General features: G+C 44.7%; 1 long non-coding RNA gene across 1 annotated transcript in view; it reads right to left on the minus strand.

Moving 5' to 3' along the window:
- Nucleotides 1-15547, minus strand: part of LOC141472962 (uncharacterized) — a 78612-nt gene that overhangs the window by 34355 nt on the left and 28710 nt on the right. Inside the window, exons 5-10 of the long non-coding RNA XR_012463548.1 lie at nucleotides 10119-10282; nucleotides 9639-9714; nucleotides 9008-9121; nucleotides 5344-5454; nucleotides 958-1070; nucleotides 329-477 (exon numbers count right to left, since the gene is read on the minus strand). This is a non-coding gene — a long non-coding RNA (uncharacterized lncRNA). The remainder of the gene's footprint in view (nucleotides 1-328; nucleotides 478-957; nucleotides 1071-5343; nucleotides 5455-9007; nucleotides 9122-9638; nucleotides 9715-10118; nucleotides 10283-15547) is intronic.

The raw sequence follows: 15547 nt of genomic DNA on the forward strand, positions 1-15547 counted from the left end.
ATACAACTGTGAAGTCTCAAGTGCTCTATCAGCCGTCTGAGCTGGATTATCCTGATGCATGACGCCTTGCGTCTAGTTTTGGTGAAAGACACACGGGCAGTGCCAAGGTATGTTAAAGACAAGCCCACGGATGCCTGCCTAAGCTGATGCTTTCATAGAACCAACAGCTCTTGGCTTCTGTCCCTTATTTTCAGGGAGACCACACAGCCTTGGAGCATTTTCTCAGAAACCTCAAAGACTGCTGTGTATACCATGAATCAAACATGGCTTAGCAGTAACTGAGTGATATTAAATTAATTTGGAAAACCTTTCAGCCATATCAACTTACGCAATTGCACTCTTGCAGCACTGCCTGTCTGAAGCATTTCCTGCCAGTCACCCCAGCTGACTCCAGGCTGCAGGATCCCTTGGTGCGCACCAACGTGGAGTGAATGAGAAGCGCATTAGCAGCAACTGAGGAGTGAGGTGCAGCTGGGACTAGAAGGAAACAAGAACCAGACTCAAGAGCAGAGGCCAGGGTAAGTATTGATGTTGAAAGCTTGTGAGAGCCCACAGCTTTCCACCTCCGTCTACTGCACAAGCGCTAGTATTCAGAAGCAGAGGTGAGTCCTCCATGGAGCGTTGAGCCTAGCAGGGCCGTAAAGATGGGAGTGGGGCTGCTGGTGTGGGCTAAAGGGATGCAGGCTGCGCAGAAACTGCTTGTGCCCAAGCCTGAGGCAGGCAGTCCCTCAATGCTTTCCACCGTGATGTGCTCACAGTGTTTTCAAGGGAGAGCTTGCCAGCAGAGCTCCTTGAGGTGAAGGGAAGTGGTAAGGACTGACACTGTCTGCTTGGTCTAAGCTTGTAGAAGTCAATGCCAGAGGCTCTGCTTCCAAACAGATGCTCACACCACTGGGAAGTGCAACCGACAGCTCGATGACTGTACGCCTATGACAGCAGTATCCAAAGGGCTCTCACCTTACCTGTCTCCCAAGTGCCACCTCACCAGCACACCAGCTCTCACAAGGAAGTGCAGCCTGATTCCAGTGTCACCAGCAAGCATTGGCGAGCAGAGCCTCTGTCAGTGCTGTCTGAAGAGAACAATGGGAGATGGCTCTTTAGGAGCAGACCTCAGTTTTCAATCACAAGGACCTCAAGGAAGCCACCCAACACCTTGCAGAGATGCCAGACTACTCCTCCCTTCTCATGACGCTGCACAACTCTTCCCCATGGCTCCCTAGCAGACTTCCAAGCTTGTCCATCCCTCCTCATGGCCTGCACTCTTTCTCCTTGCCTGACAGCGTGCATTAGTCTGTCACCACAGCCGGGGTCTCTTGTTGTGAGCCTTGCCTGCCTAAACCCACCTATGAGCTGACTGCTCCTCTTGGGTGGCTTGAGAATCTCTAGCCTCCCTGCATGTATCTCCAAAGCTTCAGGTGGGACTGGCTAGAGTCTAGATGACTCACAACAACTAGGTGTACCCATGTTAGCTGTAAGGGCTTGCACATGCATCAACTCCTGAGACTCTCTGAAATCCTGCTTTACAGACCCCGCACCATCCTTTGCCTCACATTGTCTCCACCATGGAAACCTGAGGATGTCATGAGAGTAAAGGAATGAAGCCAGCAAAGCCAGGCATAGGGAAGAGAGAAGGCGGCAGGCGTGAAGAGGAGTGAGCAGGCTGATGGCTCCTGGCCACACTGGTGAGTGTGATTTGTGCAAAAGGACTGTCCCAAAGGGCATCCGTGGGGAAGCACAGGCAAATCACTGAAGAATCAGCTCTTGCATCACGTGTATAATTGTCTCAGTTTTGACCTACTGTAGCTTTCTTTAGACTCTGTTTTGCAAAGTCAACTGGTTCTTCCTCTAGCCTCCCGCATCTTTCCCTTGCATGCCGTTACACACCTCTGCTATCTCTAGCTCTCACGGATGCGGTCCAAAATAAAGCAGGCAGCCGTGAGCCCTAAGCTGGGGGACCGGTGCACAGCCTCAGGCAGGACTTGCCATCAGCACGGTGGGCCGTGTGATGGGACTGAGGCCCGGCCTTGCGTGCCCCCAAGTTCACAGCTCCCTCCAGGCCCCCGCCTCCTGGGCTCTGAGGTCCCACCAAATCACCCATCAGCCTTCACAGGAGTCATTCCCAGAGGAGGAGACAAGGGCGCAGGAAGCTTTGGAGGTTGCCCGTGCCAGGGGGATCAGCCCATCATTTGTCTCCCTTCATCCTCACTGTCAGAAGCTCAAAATAGCCCCGCTCTTGCAAGACTCCTGTGCGGGGTCACGCCTGTTTGTGTAGATGATACGCTTCCACTAATAGCGCTCGAAGACATTCCTCGGCGGGTAGGTTGCCTTCTATATCTCAGCGCAACGTGCTGCCATGTGGGAGCTGGACAACTGTGTTGTGTCCTAAGACGGCAGATGCTATTCTTACCCCAGAGAGACTTGCTCCGGCACAGCTCCTGTCTCAGCTGAAATGTTAAAAGTCAGAAGCAGGCCCGAGTGTGCTCTCCCTGGAAAGAGCATCAATCAAGAGTGGCCCCTTTGATGCCCGTGCAATGACGCTGTGCCAACCCAGTGCCTGGGTGCTCGCCGTGGCCTCCTGGGACGTGCTGTCCCCTGGGGAACACAGCAGCTGCCCACGTACTTCCAGCGTTCACCTGGGGCTCAGTTTGGGGTGCAGGGGGAGTCACTTCTCTTGGGCACCAGCAACTGAAAAAGGTGGGCTGGGCTGTAGCTCTGAAAGTGCATGATTTTACAACTGCCTCCCGCTGAGTCCCTCTCTGGGTGAGGACGAAGATGGAGGCACGGCTTGCTCTGAGGTTCAGCAGCATTGCAAAAAGGGCCATGTCCCTTTGCTCAGGCTGTGCTTTCACAGCACTCACTGAGGGACGGTAGTAGGGCTGCCCACCAGAGACCCCTCAAGAGCCACCGGAGTATCAGGGCTGCAGGAGAACCCCTGGCCAGGCCCATGGCTATTGCGTGACAGCTATGGAGACACAGCTCTGCCTGCAGCCTGACTCCACGAGCCCTTTAGAGAGCTCAGTAAAGCCAGTGTCACTGCCTGGAACAGTCACCACAGGCAATCAGGCAGAGGAAACCAAGGTCCAGAGACTTCACTTGGGACGATGGCCGTACCTTTCACCTTGCCACTTAGAGTCTTGTTCAAAGGACACAGGCGCCATCAGCTTTCTTCTGGCTTGGGGCTCCAGTAGGGTCCTGTCAGTCAGGGAGCTCAGCCAGGCAGCAGCTGACCAGGCCCACTGCTCAAGGCACCCATTGCCAGGTGGGGGCAGCATGGAGCCATCAAGGTGGACCCTCCTCTGGGTGGCTGGCCTGTGACTGACCAGCCGCTAGGTCTCACTTAAAAGTGAGTGCTTTAACTTGTAAAAAAATACCTCTCTAATGGTGCAATATGAACTATAGCAATATGCCAGCCTAAACATGATACATCACATATAGCTAGAACATACATATAAAAAAAAAAATCGCATTCTCAGGTTTTCTTTCATGCTGAACTAAGGGTACTATTCACTCAAGGACGCCATAAATTATGAAAAATTACCAGGATCCAAATAGCATATCAAGGGGAGGGAAACCAAAGGTTCCTACCTTTTGCGTATCTATTGCCATAACTGCAGAATGATAGCCTTTTGAATTGACACACATCTTGTGGAGTTGGGCTGCCTGTCAGCTAACAACTGCTAACCGATCACGGGAAAGACACTGCTCCAAAATGGCCATAAAGGACCACCTCAGAGAGAAAGTTTAAAATAGATACAGTGCATATGTTCCAGTAGAACTGCTGCTTCACTGCAGAGGATCTCAGACCTGTGAACTCCAGGTTTAGAGGGACATCTATATCTCCTGAGCTAACTGTTCCAGTTACATAATTTTCTGAAAGTATTCTATATTAAAAGAAGAAACTTCTTGACAAAAAGTTTGAGTAAATAAAATTAAATTCAACAGATTAATTCGCCGTGAATTTACCGATGAATCTGCCATACATCCAGGAAAAAGGCCTACAAAGAGGTCCTTTCTTTCTCCCATGTTTACACACATTAGTTCTCTTGAACTCAGAGTTCTCTTGAATTAGTTCTCTTGAATTCACAGATAGGACTGCAGACAACATACATACATCAGGGTACTAAGGGATGAAATCCAGGCTTAGCAAATATATGAGGCAGACAGCAGTGAAGTCAAGAGATAGCTCCGCTCCGACACCTTGCACGCTGTGAGATACCAGCCACCTGGAGGCACTTCTCAGAGAGCAGCAGACACTTTGAGGGACCTGAGGGACTCATTTGGAAGGAAGGCAATATACGCCTGTGTCGCTCAGCAAAGCAGTGGTGTAGTGAAGTTGACACTGCATCTTGAGCTGAGGCAGACTTAGCATGTATTTTCTCAGGCCACAGCCCTAACTGAGATGTAAAACACCCTGGTTGCTGTCTGTATCTGGTGACAGGTCACTGTCATTGTCTCCTGCTAGAGTTGTTTTGCTTTGCACAACTGGTCCTTCAGGAGGAGCAGGGGCTTGTATCCTTCCCTCGGCATCTCAGATGGATGCAGAGAGCAATTAGGAAAATATTTAGGCTGTCCACTAAAGAAATCTATCTGCTAACTTTGCATAGGAGGGTTGGTGGAGTCTCTGAAGTGACAGGAGCCTTAGTGCTTGGAAAAAAATTTCCCTTGAAAATGCTATAAGGAAAATATCCTTCTGTAGTATAAATATGTAGTGCAGATTAATTACAGCCATAATCTACCTTGGCACTGGGAGATGTTCTCTGCATTTTAATCTCTATTTTTACTTCTTCAAATCTGTGACTTTATATGAAAATATCAATGAAGTGCAAAGAAGATATGTATTTGTAGCACTCAAAGATAATAACAAAGTTAATTGAACTGCATATGTGGATGTTTGCTTTCTATGACAGCCTCAGCAGAGGATCACAGTAACATGCCATACATTCAGAGAACAGTTCATGGGTTCAAAAAGTGTTTGGACAAATTAAGAAGTTAGAAATCCACCATGAGCTATTAAATACCTAGACATCATGTCCTGCTCAGGGCTTTCATAAATACAAGTTACTGGGAGTCTGGAGAGTTTTAGAGGTGCCACTCTATGTTGCTTTAGGCAAGATGCTGCTCCTTCCTGGGCATCACTTTCAAAGACAGAAAGTTGAGCCACATGGACGTTTGATCTCACAAGTACGGCTTATTTTAGGTCATGCTATAGTTGCCTGCAGGGTTTAATACCATGCTCTTTCCTCACTTTCTTTTCCTTCCCCTTCCTTCCTCCTCTTCCAGCTACTTGCTCTTTCAACTACCTTTTTCTACCCAGTGGTCTCCCAGCTTCCCCGCCCCACTCACCTGCTCTGTAACAGGAGCCCCTCAGCTGCTTTGGTGGGTGATAGAAAGGGCATCCTGAATGTCATCTCCTTGGCCAGAATATAATGCCCAGATCTCTTCCGCTGATGCTGGCTGTGGAGACAGGAGTGTGAGTAATGGTGCACCTGTGGTGCACATTTGAAAGCTGCCCATCCTCTAATCCCAGATTGTGGGTTTTATTTGCCTCTCATGTTCAGTTAACTCATTCTGAAGATTTCCAAGTATACCACTCTGTGGGAAGCTACTTAGCAACAGATTCATCATCAAAGTTCCCCTGGGACAGAAATGTTCACTTTCCTTGATATGTAGTGAAGGTAAATCACAACTGCATTAAGATCTGCAGAATTTTTTTTCTGAATAGAGCAGAGGGGACCCTTGATGGCCAGCTTGTGACATCCACTTGTCTACATGTTCACATGTAGACCCAGAAATTTTTGCTTACATTTGCCATGGTAAAACAATGGCCCACACTGCTTTTCAACCTGCAGATTTTAAGTCTCATTAGTTATGTTCTTCAGTAGTTCTTCCTGGGAGATCATTTATTGCTTCCAGCAATTTGCTCAGCCCATTCCTTCAGTCACATTTATCAGAAACGTTAGTTTAATGGCACATTTCCGAACCAGATGACACATCAAAAATATGTACTGAGCCCATTCTGCACATAGAATTGAAAGCATGCGCCTTAGCAGATCTACACTGAATTGAAAAATAACCTTGTAAAGTGGAAAATGTGCTCTTACCATCTCCAGGGTTCAGTGTTCAGCCACATCCTCACAGAAGTGTAGGGATGAGCAGTTTTGCTACAGAGCTGTGTTCTGACATTTCTGCTTGTCCTGTGGTAACATTCCTGTGAGCTCTCATTTTATGCAGAGAGCAGCAGAAATGCCACTACAGTGAAGGCTGGGCATTCTCTTTCAGATTGTCCATTACAGGCTACAGAGCAAACTGATCTGTCTAGGCAGGCCCTACCACGACAGCATGGCCAGCAAAAGCACTTGCAAACTGAAAATCCTGCAAGGTACAATTTGAGGGTGTTTTGGGGGGAAAGTCATGAGCAAGTCAGGGAACTTCAGACTCCATCCTATATCATTTTTCTTTCTAGAAGAGTCGTAAGTGTTGCTCTATTCCACATGATTTTTGTATCTCCCGGTAAAGGGCCTGTCACTGTCCTAGACTCTGCTGTTTTGGGGTGATGGTATTTGGTTGGTTGTTTTTTTTTACCTGGAAAGTGCTATATGTTAATACCCTGATTCCAAAACAGAAATGATGCCATTTATTCTAGGGGTGATACTATTCCACTCTCTTTGAGTTACAGAATCTGGCAACAAAACCCATTAGACTAGAAAGCGGTCTTTTCGCAGCTAGGTCTCACATTGCCATACATGTTTTTAAGGCAGAATCAAGGCACTGAACGAAATATTTTTTTCTAGAATAGGAGAACACTGATAGTAAAAACTCATTTCGAGGTGGAAGTAAATTGAGGTAATCCATGCTGAAACCACATCCTTTTTGAAAGTTTCTTGCAAATACTAAATGATACCTAAGAGGAAGGCTTAGGCAATAGCTGCCATTCACTCTTCTGGGCATAATGCCATACAGTTTAGCAGACACAGGGGAAATGAAAGAGATGAAGGCAGTGTCTCAGCATCCTAAAGAGAAAGACTCTGCAGAAATAAAAGCAGGAAAAGAAATCAGAACAGTTGCTCCTCAAGCTGAATAATTTCTTCCCTACTGCCTGAACTCTCAAAAACAAGAAGCTGTTTGGAGGTCTCTGTAGAAACACCTAGTGGCCTCATCAGCAATTCACTAGGGCAAGTAACCTTGGTTCAAAATCAGCTTTCTGTCTGCAATGTCCTACAAGTATTTGCATCACGGTCTAGTCTCTAGCCTGGGTTTCAATTTGCATTATGTGCTCAGGATCTGGTGTATGCAGATGTATGAATATACCTTTTTCTCCTGAACAACAGCACACCTAAAAACCTCAAACACTATTAAATACATCCAGTTATTTGTTGGTAATCTCTGTAGAACAGACTCTTTGTTCATGTAACTCAGATTGCAGAGTGTTCCTGGTGACTTCTGTAGAACACAAATAATCTTATCTATCTCACCACCTGGGTCTCTCACCCTGTCTGGTAAGTGAGAGCTGATTGCTCATCTTACCATAAGCTACAATATAGACAATATGGGAAAAAATCAGATTTTGAATATTTATCTCATCAGTTAAATTTCTCAGGATGATGAAAGGAATCTTCAATATGCTTCTGGAGGTGTGATTTAGCAGAAAAGGCTGTTAAAGCTGATCAAAGATCTCATAGCCTAGTAGAGAACTATAAATGGCCTAACCCAAACATAAGAGAGCAGCCGAAGGTAAAAACCATATTTTCACAAATGTATTCCAGCAAAGCACCTTTCAACTGTATCTTCTCAACCTAGTATCTGTTAATAATGTATCCCACTAGCTTTGTTTTGGGGACAACGTAACTACATCTTCTGTGCTCTACTCTGAACTCATTGCTCTTTGTGCTGGGTTTCACCCTTCCCACTTAGCAGGCATTCTCAGAATCAGCAGGAGCATGATGCCATAAAGCGAAATCCAAATTCCAGAATGCCATACATCCCACGAGACAGACAATCTACTCTACAGTTGGTACGGGGGCATTCAAAATCTTCTCTGACAACCCAACTTGTCAGTCCATGTGTGGACTCCAGAATCCTTGGGTTTCCTCACAGCTCAGATGCTGCAAAACAGGGAAGTACAATTCTTACAAAAAATAGTTAACAAGTGCTCAATCTCCACATGCTAATAAAGTGAGAATGTATTGTTAGCTGCCCAGTTGCTCCACTCCTTATTTCATGGTGCAAAGCTCCTAATAACACAATCACTTTCCCGGAATAGTTATTGAGATTTCTTTGGCTGAGGTAGCACAGGGTCTGCAAGATCCTGAGGACAATGACAACCTAAGGGATGCAGGAACGTTTGGGCAACCTCTGAGATACTTGAGGACAGTTGGGTGGTTTCTTTCCTGTGATTCTGTGTATCTCTTCAACCTTCCTTCCTGGATCTGATCCTACTGCTGACATATAGCGGAAGCTGCTGAGGGAGCTGGTGGACTCCTACCATTTGGAAGTGCAGATACTTGGCGTAGAAAAACACTCACCCAGCTGTGTGGGACAGGGACAGGCTGGGTGTGTCAGTGCAAATGGTGGCAGCTCACTGGACTGTGGCTTTACAGACCTTGCACATCTTTACCTTCATAAAGGCAGTACTTGGCCAAGCTGGAGCCATACTTGGACAGTCTACCATAGTGCAGAAGGCAGCCACCTGCACTTCCGGAAGGGACTTGTGCCTGCTGGCAGTTGTGTTTTTCTTGCAATAGGTGTGGCCTGTCATGTGGACAATCATAAGGAAAACATTGATCCAAAAGAGCAGATTTCCTACCTGAGCAGAAGCTGAGCAGCTCAGCTCTCTCCAGCCTCATAGGACTGATAATGGGGGGGTTGGGGAAGGGAAGGGGGGAGATGACAAAGGGATCTCTTTTTAAATGGGCATTATGGACCTCACATAAGAGGCTCACAGATCACTTGTGGGTGAGAAGACCACAAATTTCATACTGTGCACCAGAAACAGTACAGGTGGGCTTACCTGGTCACAGCTGTGGGCTGCTGCCATAGGCAGTCTTTTGCTCCCCTGCTTCTTCTGCATCAAGCTCCTTTAGGACAAGAGGAAAACTTGCCAAGCCTTCTGCCAGGGTAACTGCTGATGACATGATGTTGAGGGGAGAGGGTAAGCTCAGTGACATCTTGAGATCTTCTGCTAATTGCTTATGTGAATGAATACTCTCCCCTTTTGCATGGGATGAAAGTTTAATACCATTGGTGCCAATCTTCAGGAAAAGTCACATGAAAGAGTGGGTGATCTCTGTGCAAAGGAGGCAACTACTTATATTTTGGAAAGCATTCTCCATTTTGTGGGGAGATTCCATGGATCAGGACATTCTGTTTTGATATCTGCCAACTAGATGCCCACTTGACTTGAACACAACACCTCAAAGTGCCTGTAAAATCCCTGGTGTGGCTTATCTAGGATAGCTGCTTGGTTAAAGGAATCTAACAAGAGTAAGGCACCCAATGCTATTGTGAAAGGATGAATTGTGTGATGATGACCTTGATGCTTTGCGCCTTCAAAGACTGAGATGAGAGCTCACCAACTGAGCTGTGTTTCTATACTGGAATTCACTGCTGCCAAGGTTAAATTTTATACCATATGTACTCACCCCCCAAGAAAATGCCTTCTTGAACTTTTCTGGTTGATTCCCAAAGTGTCCAACTGGGTTTGCTTTAGTTGTTTCTCTTGGGGAAAAAAGAAGACCAATAGGCTTGAAATGGAGGCCAGAGGCTTGCAACCATGTTTCTTTTCCTGTTATTGAGACACTGGCTAGGAGGTCCTGGTCAGCTTGGTCCAGGCTGGAAGGAGTGGAAAACCTAAGCAGGAGGCCTGGAGGTGGTTATATGACAATGACATGGGGACACTGGAACTAGAATTTCCTACTCACTAGACAGGTTACAAGGCTGATGCTGCTACTCTAAGAAGCAGAGCAGTGAGGTTTGCATTGGGCCACAAACTCAGAAGCCTTTGACAGTGCTCCACTTCCACACTTCACTTGTGTCATGGTTTGTGCTCATGAGTGCTCCTTTTTCTCCCCAGGTCATGCCAATGAACACAAGGGAAGGGAAATCACATTGTGGGGACTTACAGAAAGTGGGATGAGATCTGTTTTCAGCACTTCTTGATGTCATCACTCCAGCAATTCACCCACACCTTACGTCTGTGCAGGACCATCTCTATACAGAGATTTCTCTCATTCTGCCTCTTCTGACTGTGCTGTTGTTTGCTTCTAGTCCCAGTGGAATCCAGGCCCTGTAGGGATGGAAACGGAAGTGGCAGAAACTCAATGGCTGACAGGATTAATTTCCTTTGTTTTGCATCAGGACATTGCTGCTTCTTTCAGCAGATCCCTCTTCCCAAGGACAGTTGTCATCTCAGCTGCCTCATGCTTGAGCAGAGGAAATTAGCCAGTTTGCTGTGGCCTAACTCACTGAGAACTGTGGAGCTAAATCTGTGTGGAGTCTGGATCCGGTAATACAAATTACAGAGTTGTGCATCCAGTTTTGCAAGAAAGTGGAATGCCCAATAGGCCATGTCACAGAAATTTATCACTTGGGCAGGATTAATAATCTCTATGAATTAAAACAAATCCAAAGCAGATGATGTATATCCCAGAGTTTTTTACAAAATACCTCTCAGAGTGTCCATACGATCAGGATTCCTAAATCTGTGGAAGAAAATTCTTCAATTTAGTTTGCCTGCAAATATGAATTAATCGGTCTTCATCTTCCCCAAAGAACATCTGGAGGAAAGGGTAGAAGTTTAGGTGTTTAGGTCTTGTTTTCTCCCGAAAGTTCCCCTGAACTTCCCATGATGGCCTCCCAGCCTTTTTCTATCTACTTTCTCACAGTTTCCCTTTCATTTTCTAATCCCTCCAAATCTGATCCAACGGGTGAGGGGTTTTCCCTTTGAAAATTGCTCTGACAGCTAATGCTTCATTTTTGTGACCAACATGCACACAGATGACAGTGCTGCAGTTTACAATTTTACCTCCATACCATTGTTTAATGTCAACTATTAAAAACTTCAAAGGAGAAGCTGCATCTTTATACTTGATTTAGTTGGTGTGAAAGGGAAAGTGGGGATTTGCTAAACAGCAGAGACCCAAGCCAAGGGTTATGCAGTGCTGCAGCCAGACAGTTCTGGTGGTTACGAGTACTGAGGGCTGGCTGCAAGGCATCCTGCACTGTTTTGTCTAATGTCATGATTGTACTCAGGAGTAGATTTATTTAGCATCACAGCTGCAGCCATGGTAGTTATATCTGCATGCTTTATCTGGCCTTCAAAGAAGTAAGCAGGTTTTTGAAGTAAGACTTCCCTTTAAAAATACACATGAAAGACTGCCCTGCTTCAGCAGGGGAGTTGGACTAGATGATCTCTAGAGGTCCCTTCCAACTCTGACAATTCCGTGATTCTGTGACTTTTCCCTGTGTCCATTAATATTGCTCTATATTATAATTTCTACTGGTTTGTCCATTATAGCCATCAGCATTACTGCACTTTAGTTCTCTTGATTTCCCCACAAGCCCTTTTAAAACCACAGGATTACATTAGTCAACTGGCAGTCCTCTGATACCCAAATGGATTTTAAAGTAGGAGCTTCCACACCATGTTTGGAAACTTAGCAACTTCATCTTTGAATTCCTCTAGATTTTTGGATAACTGTATATGAGGATTAAGGAAAGAGGTCTTTCCAATGAGACCACTAACCAGATGATAAGGGTGTGAAATCAGCTTCATCATGGGAAGAGGACTTAAGCCCAGAATTGACAGAGCAATAACTGCAAACATTGGAATTTTGCAAGGGAGAAGGGGAACGTGGTTAAAATCATGGAGATAGGGTGAGATAGTGTGCACTACTGGAACATGGTCATGGGAGGGTACAGACTGTATAGGAAGAATAGAGAGGGAAAATGAGGAGGATATACGCTTTATGTTAAAGTGCTCCTTAATTGTGCAAAGCTCCACTGTGAAACTGTAGACATCCCATCAGAGATAGTAGAAAAATGAAGGATGTTGTGATGGGGGCTGTTATAAACCACCTGACCAAGACAAAGTAGTGAAGGAGGATTTCTACAGCTAGTAGAAAGGCAGAAGTCTCCTCTGCATTAGGGAGGATTTCAGCCATGTGGACATAAGCTGGGAGGGCAACTGGACATAAGCTGGGAGGGCAACAGCACCAGGCAAGTAATGCCAGAAGCTCTTAGACTGTGCTAATGACAATATTGTAATGTAAATACTGGTCAGGCAATGCTGAGTACTGGAAGCAGGGATGAAATAGTGGTAAATATGATCCCAGATGGCAGCTCAGGCTGCAGCAACCACATGATGACTGAGTGAAGAATCTAGTGGAAAGATGGGGAGGTAAGCAACAGAATCAGCGCTCTAGACTTTGTAAGACTGGAATTCATTGTATTCAGGGAACTGCTAGTTAGAACACCCTTGGCAGCAGCTGTGAAAGAGAATGCTCAGGAGAGATGATTAGGATTTAAAGAGAAAATTATTGAGACCTCAGAAACAAATTACCTTGTTCTGCAGAAAGACTGGGAATTTCATCTTAGTGAAGCAGCAAACTTCTTTGATGAACTAAAACGCAAAAGTCTATAAGAGTTGGGGGCAAGAACTGACAACAAAATAGGAATATAAAACATTTCTGGGGCACTTAGGGACATTAAGCATAACAGTTCTGCATGGATGATGCAGAAGGGAATTCAGAGAAATATGTGTCTACCACTGAATGTGGGAGTCCACCTGGTAAGAGATGATACAAAAAGTACTTAAGTATGCAGCACCTTTTCTACATCAGTCTTCATAGGCAAATCTTGTCCCCAGGCATCTGCATTTTCCAACAGAGTTTGAGAAGGAAAGGTATAACCAATAGTGGGGAAGTTCTAGCCTACTACTTAGAGAAACTGGAATTACTACGAGAAGCTGGATGTATTCATATCCATGGGGTTGGGTGTGACTCATTAAAGGATGATGAGGTAGTTTGCCCATGTAATTGCAAGGCCTATATTTATCATTGGTGAAAAATGATGACACACAGAGAAGATCCCATATGACTGGAAAAAGGCTAATGTTATGTCCATCTTTTAAAAAGGCAGGAAGAAGAATCAGTGAAACTGTAAGCTGCTCAGTTTCACTTTAGTTATTTGGAAGATCACAAAGTATGTCCTCTTGCTACTTATTCCTATGGTTGTGAAGGACAAGAAGATAACTGAGAGCAGCCAGCATGTAGTTAGCAAGGGAAGTGATCATGTTTAACCTACCTGATTGCTCTCTATGATAAAGTGACTGTTGTCTTTTATCAGGTCTCTTCTGATAATTAGCATCCCTTTGCCCTGGACCTCTGCTATGGTATCTTTAAATGGTCTTCAGTCTCCTAAAACTGAACTGCTTCCCTTTGAGTTGCTATTTCTATGTACTTTATAAACACATATCTATTGGATTTTGGAGGCTATTTTAACTCCTCCAAGGATGTTATATTACATGCACTGCCATAATTCTTAAATGGCTTTATTTTCAACTATGTCCACAGTGGTATTCAAATCAGGTAAGTCAACACTGCTTTTCCTTCGCACCCTAAATAGTGGCTTCATGAAACACTCGCTGACAGCATCCACAAATATAGTTTTGGTACTACAACCCAAAATAAAACTTGCCCATTCTGTATGGAGTAGTTGTGATTTCCTATCAGTGTTACATTCATTGCTCTAGCAATCCAGTAGTCCTCTCTTAACTGCAGTTGGTGTTACTGTCCTGAGAGGAGAGCTGTTAAGAAATGAGGAAAGACTTGGTGAAGGGCTTGGAGTAGGAAACCTGAGGGACCTGAATTCCCTGAACAGCATGAGCACGGAGAAATATTAACACAGGACTTCGGTGCTGAACATGACAAGAGTTGGAAGGAATTCAGCTTCACAGTTTCCACCATTCTGGAGTGCAATCTATTGGGTATGATCCTACTGTTCAACTAAAAAGGAAGACAGGGCCATTGTCAGTATATATTCCCAATAACTGAATGCCTCATCTTTCTTCAAGGACCCATGAGTGGCAGCTGAACATACAGGGAACTATGTCAGGCTTCTATTCCTATATGAAGAATTATTTTGAGAAGGTTGAGTGATCAAATCAGATATTAAATGCTCTCCACATTACTGTATTGCACTAGACAAGGATTCAAAATTAGCACACTAGTCCTTTCTTCCTGATCCAGGTAAAAAGATTAGCCTTCTGAGATATTGAACTGTCCCCATAACATACTCAATGAGCTCAGGCATGAGCTCTGTGTTTGGATTCCAGTCTGGGGCCCAAAACATGGGTGCTGCAGTGCCACAGCCCTCTTGGAAGGGGCTCCTACATCACACGGTATAGTCTGATGCTACATATTACACTGGACCCCAGACATTGTTTTTCTAACCTCTTCCCTGTGTTATTCACTGAGATATTTTAATGATTGACCAGGAGAAGAATGCGTTTAGACCTGGAGGATCTGAAGAAACTTAAGTGACTGCATCCTTTCCTAAAACTAGATCAGTTAGTCTCTTGGACTACCACTAAATTTCCTTTTCCCAAACCAGCAACATTATGCAAAACTGCCTGCTATCTCTAATGCTCTGATACAGGCAGTACTGTGTTGTTAGATTTTTATGGCACTGTGAATGTGTAAATATGTGTACTTTGATGTCACAGCAGTGCTGGACTATCAGAATGCATAGTACCTGGAACTATATTCTGAGGTGACACGTGTGATTGTGTGTACAGGCATGGCAGGGTAAGGGATGTTGTTCTGGGGAGTTGTAGCTAGGGAGGGGCTATGGGAGCATCTGGATCTTCAGATTTGGCAGAGGGAACTGGTTATTTATGCAGACGATGATAGGAGCAAGTATACGTCAAATGCAAGTAAAAAATGTTAAGAGAGTGAACTGTAAGAAAGCAGAGTTTCTTGGAGAATCACTTTTTAAATCAAATATGCACAAAACCATATATTATCTATCCATGCACAAGTATATATTTTAATTTGATACCTCAAAAGTCAGCTCAGGAATCTATTCAAGAGCTCCATTTCAACATAAGAGTCTCCTATTACTTAGGTTCAAGCTTCCAACTCACTGTATTTCAAGCCCTCTCAACTATTGAGAGTGTCCTACACAGAAACCTCAGCTATAATATATTTTGACTTTCTGCTTTTTAGAAAATACTACTAAAAAGTGGGTCTTAACAACAATTATTTGCTGTTTTTTTACATACTTTTCTGTTCCTCTCAATGTATGTGTTCCTAAAGCATCATAGACGTTATCATCCCCATTGCATGACTGAAAAGTTGTGGTATAAACATACCGAGGAATCTACCATGGGTCAAGCAACAAATCACTGAGAAAGTCAGTAATAGGAACGATAAGTCTCTGCATCCAAGTTCTCTAAGTGCCTTGAGTAGTCTAGATTCTCTCCTTAACACTCTTGACAAATTATTTATAGATGTATTCACATAGTCAGTAAGATATAAAAATGTTCTAATTA

Source organism: Numenius arquata, chromosome 17, assembly GCF_964106895.1.
Source record: "Numenius arquata chromosome 17, bNumArq3.hap1.1, whole genome shotgun sequence".
Lineage (NCBI taxonomy): Eukaryota > Metazoa > Chordata > Aves > Charadriiformes > Scolopacidae > Numenius > Numenius arquata.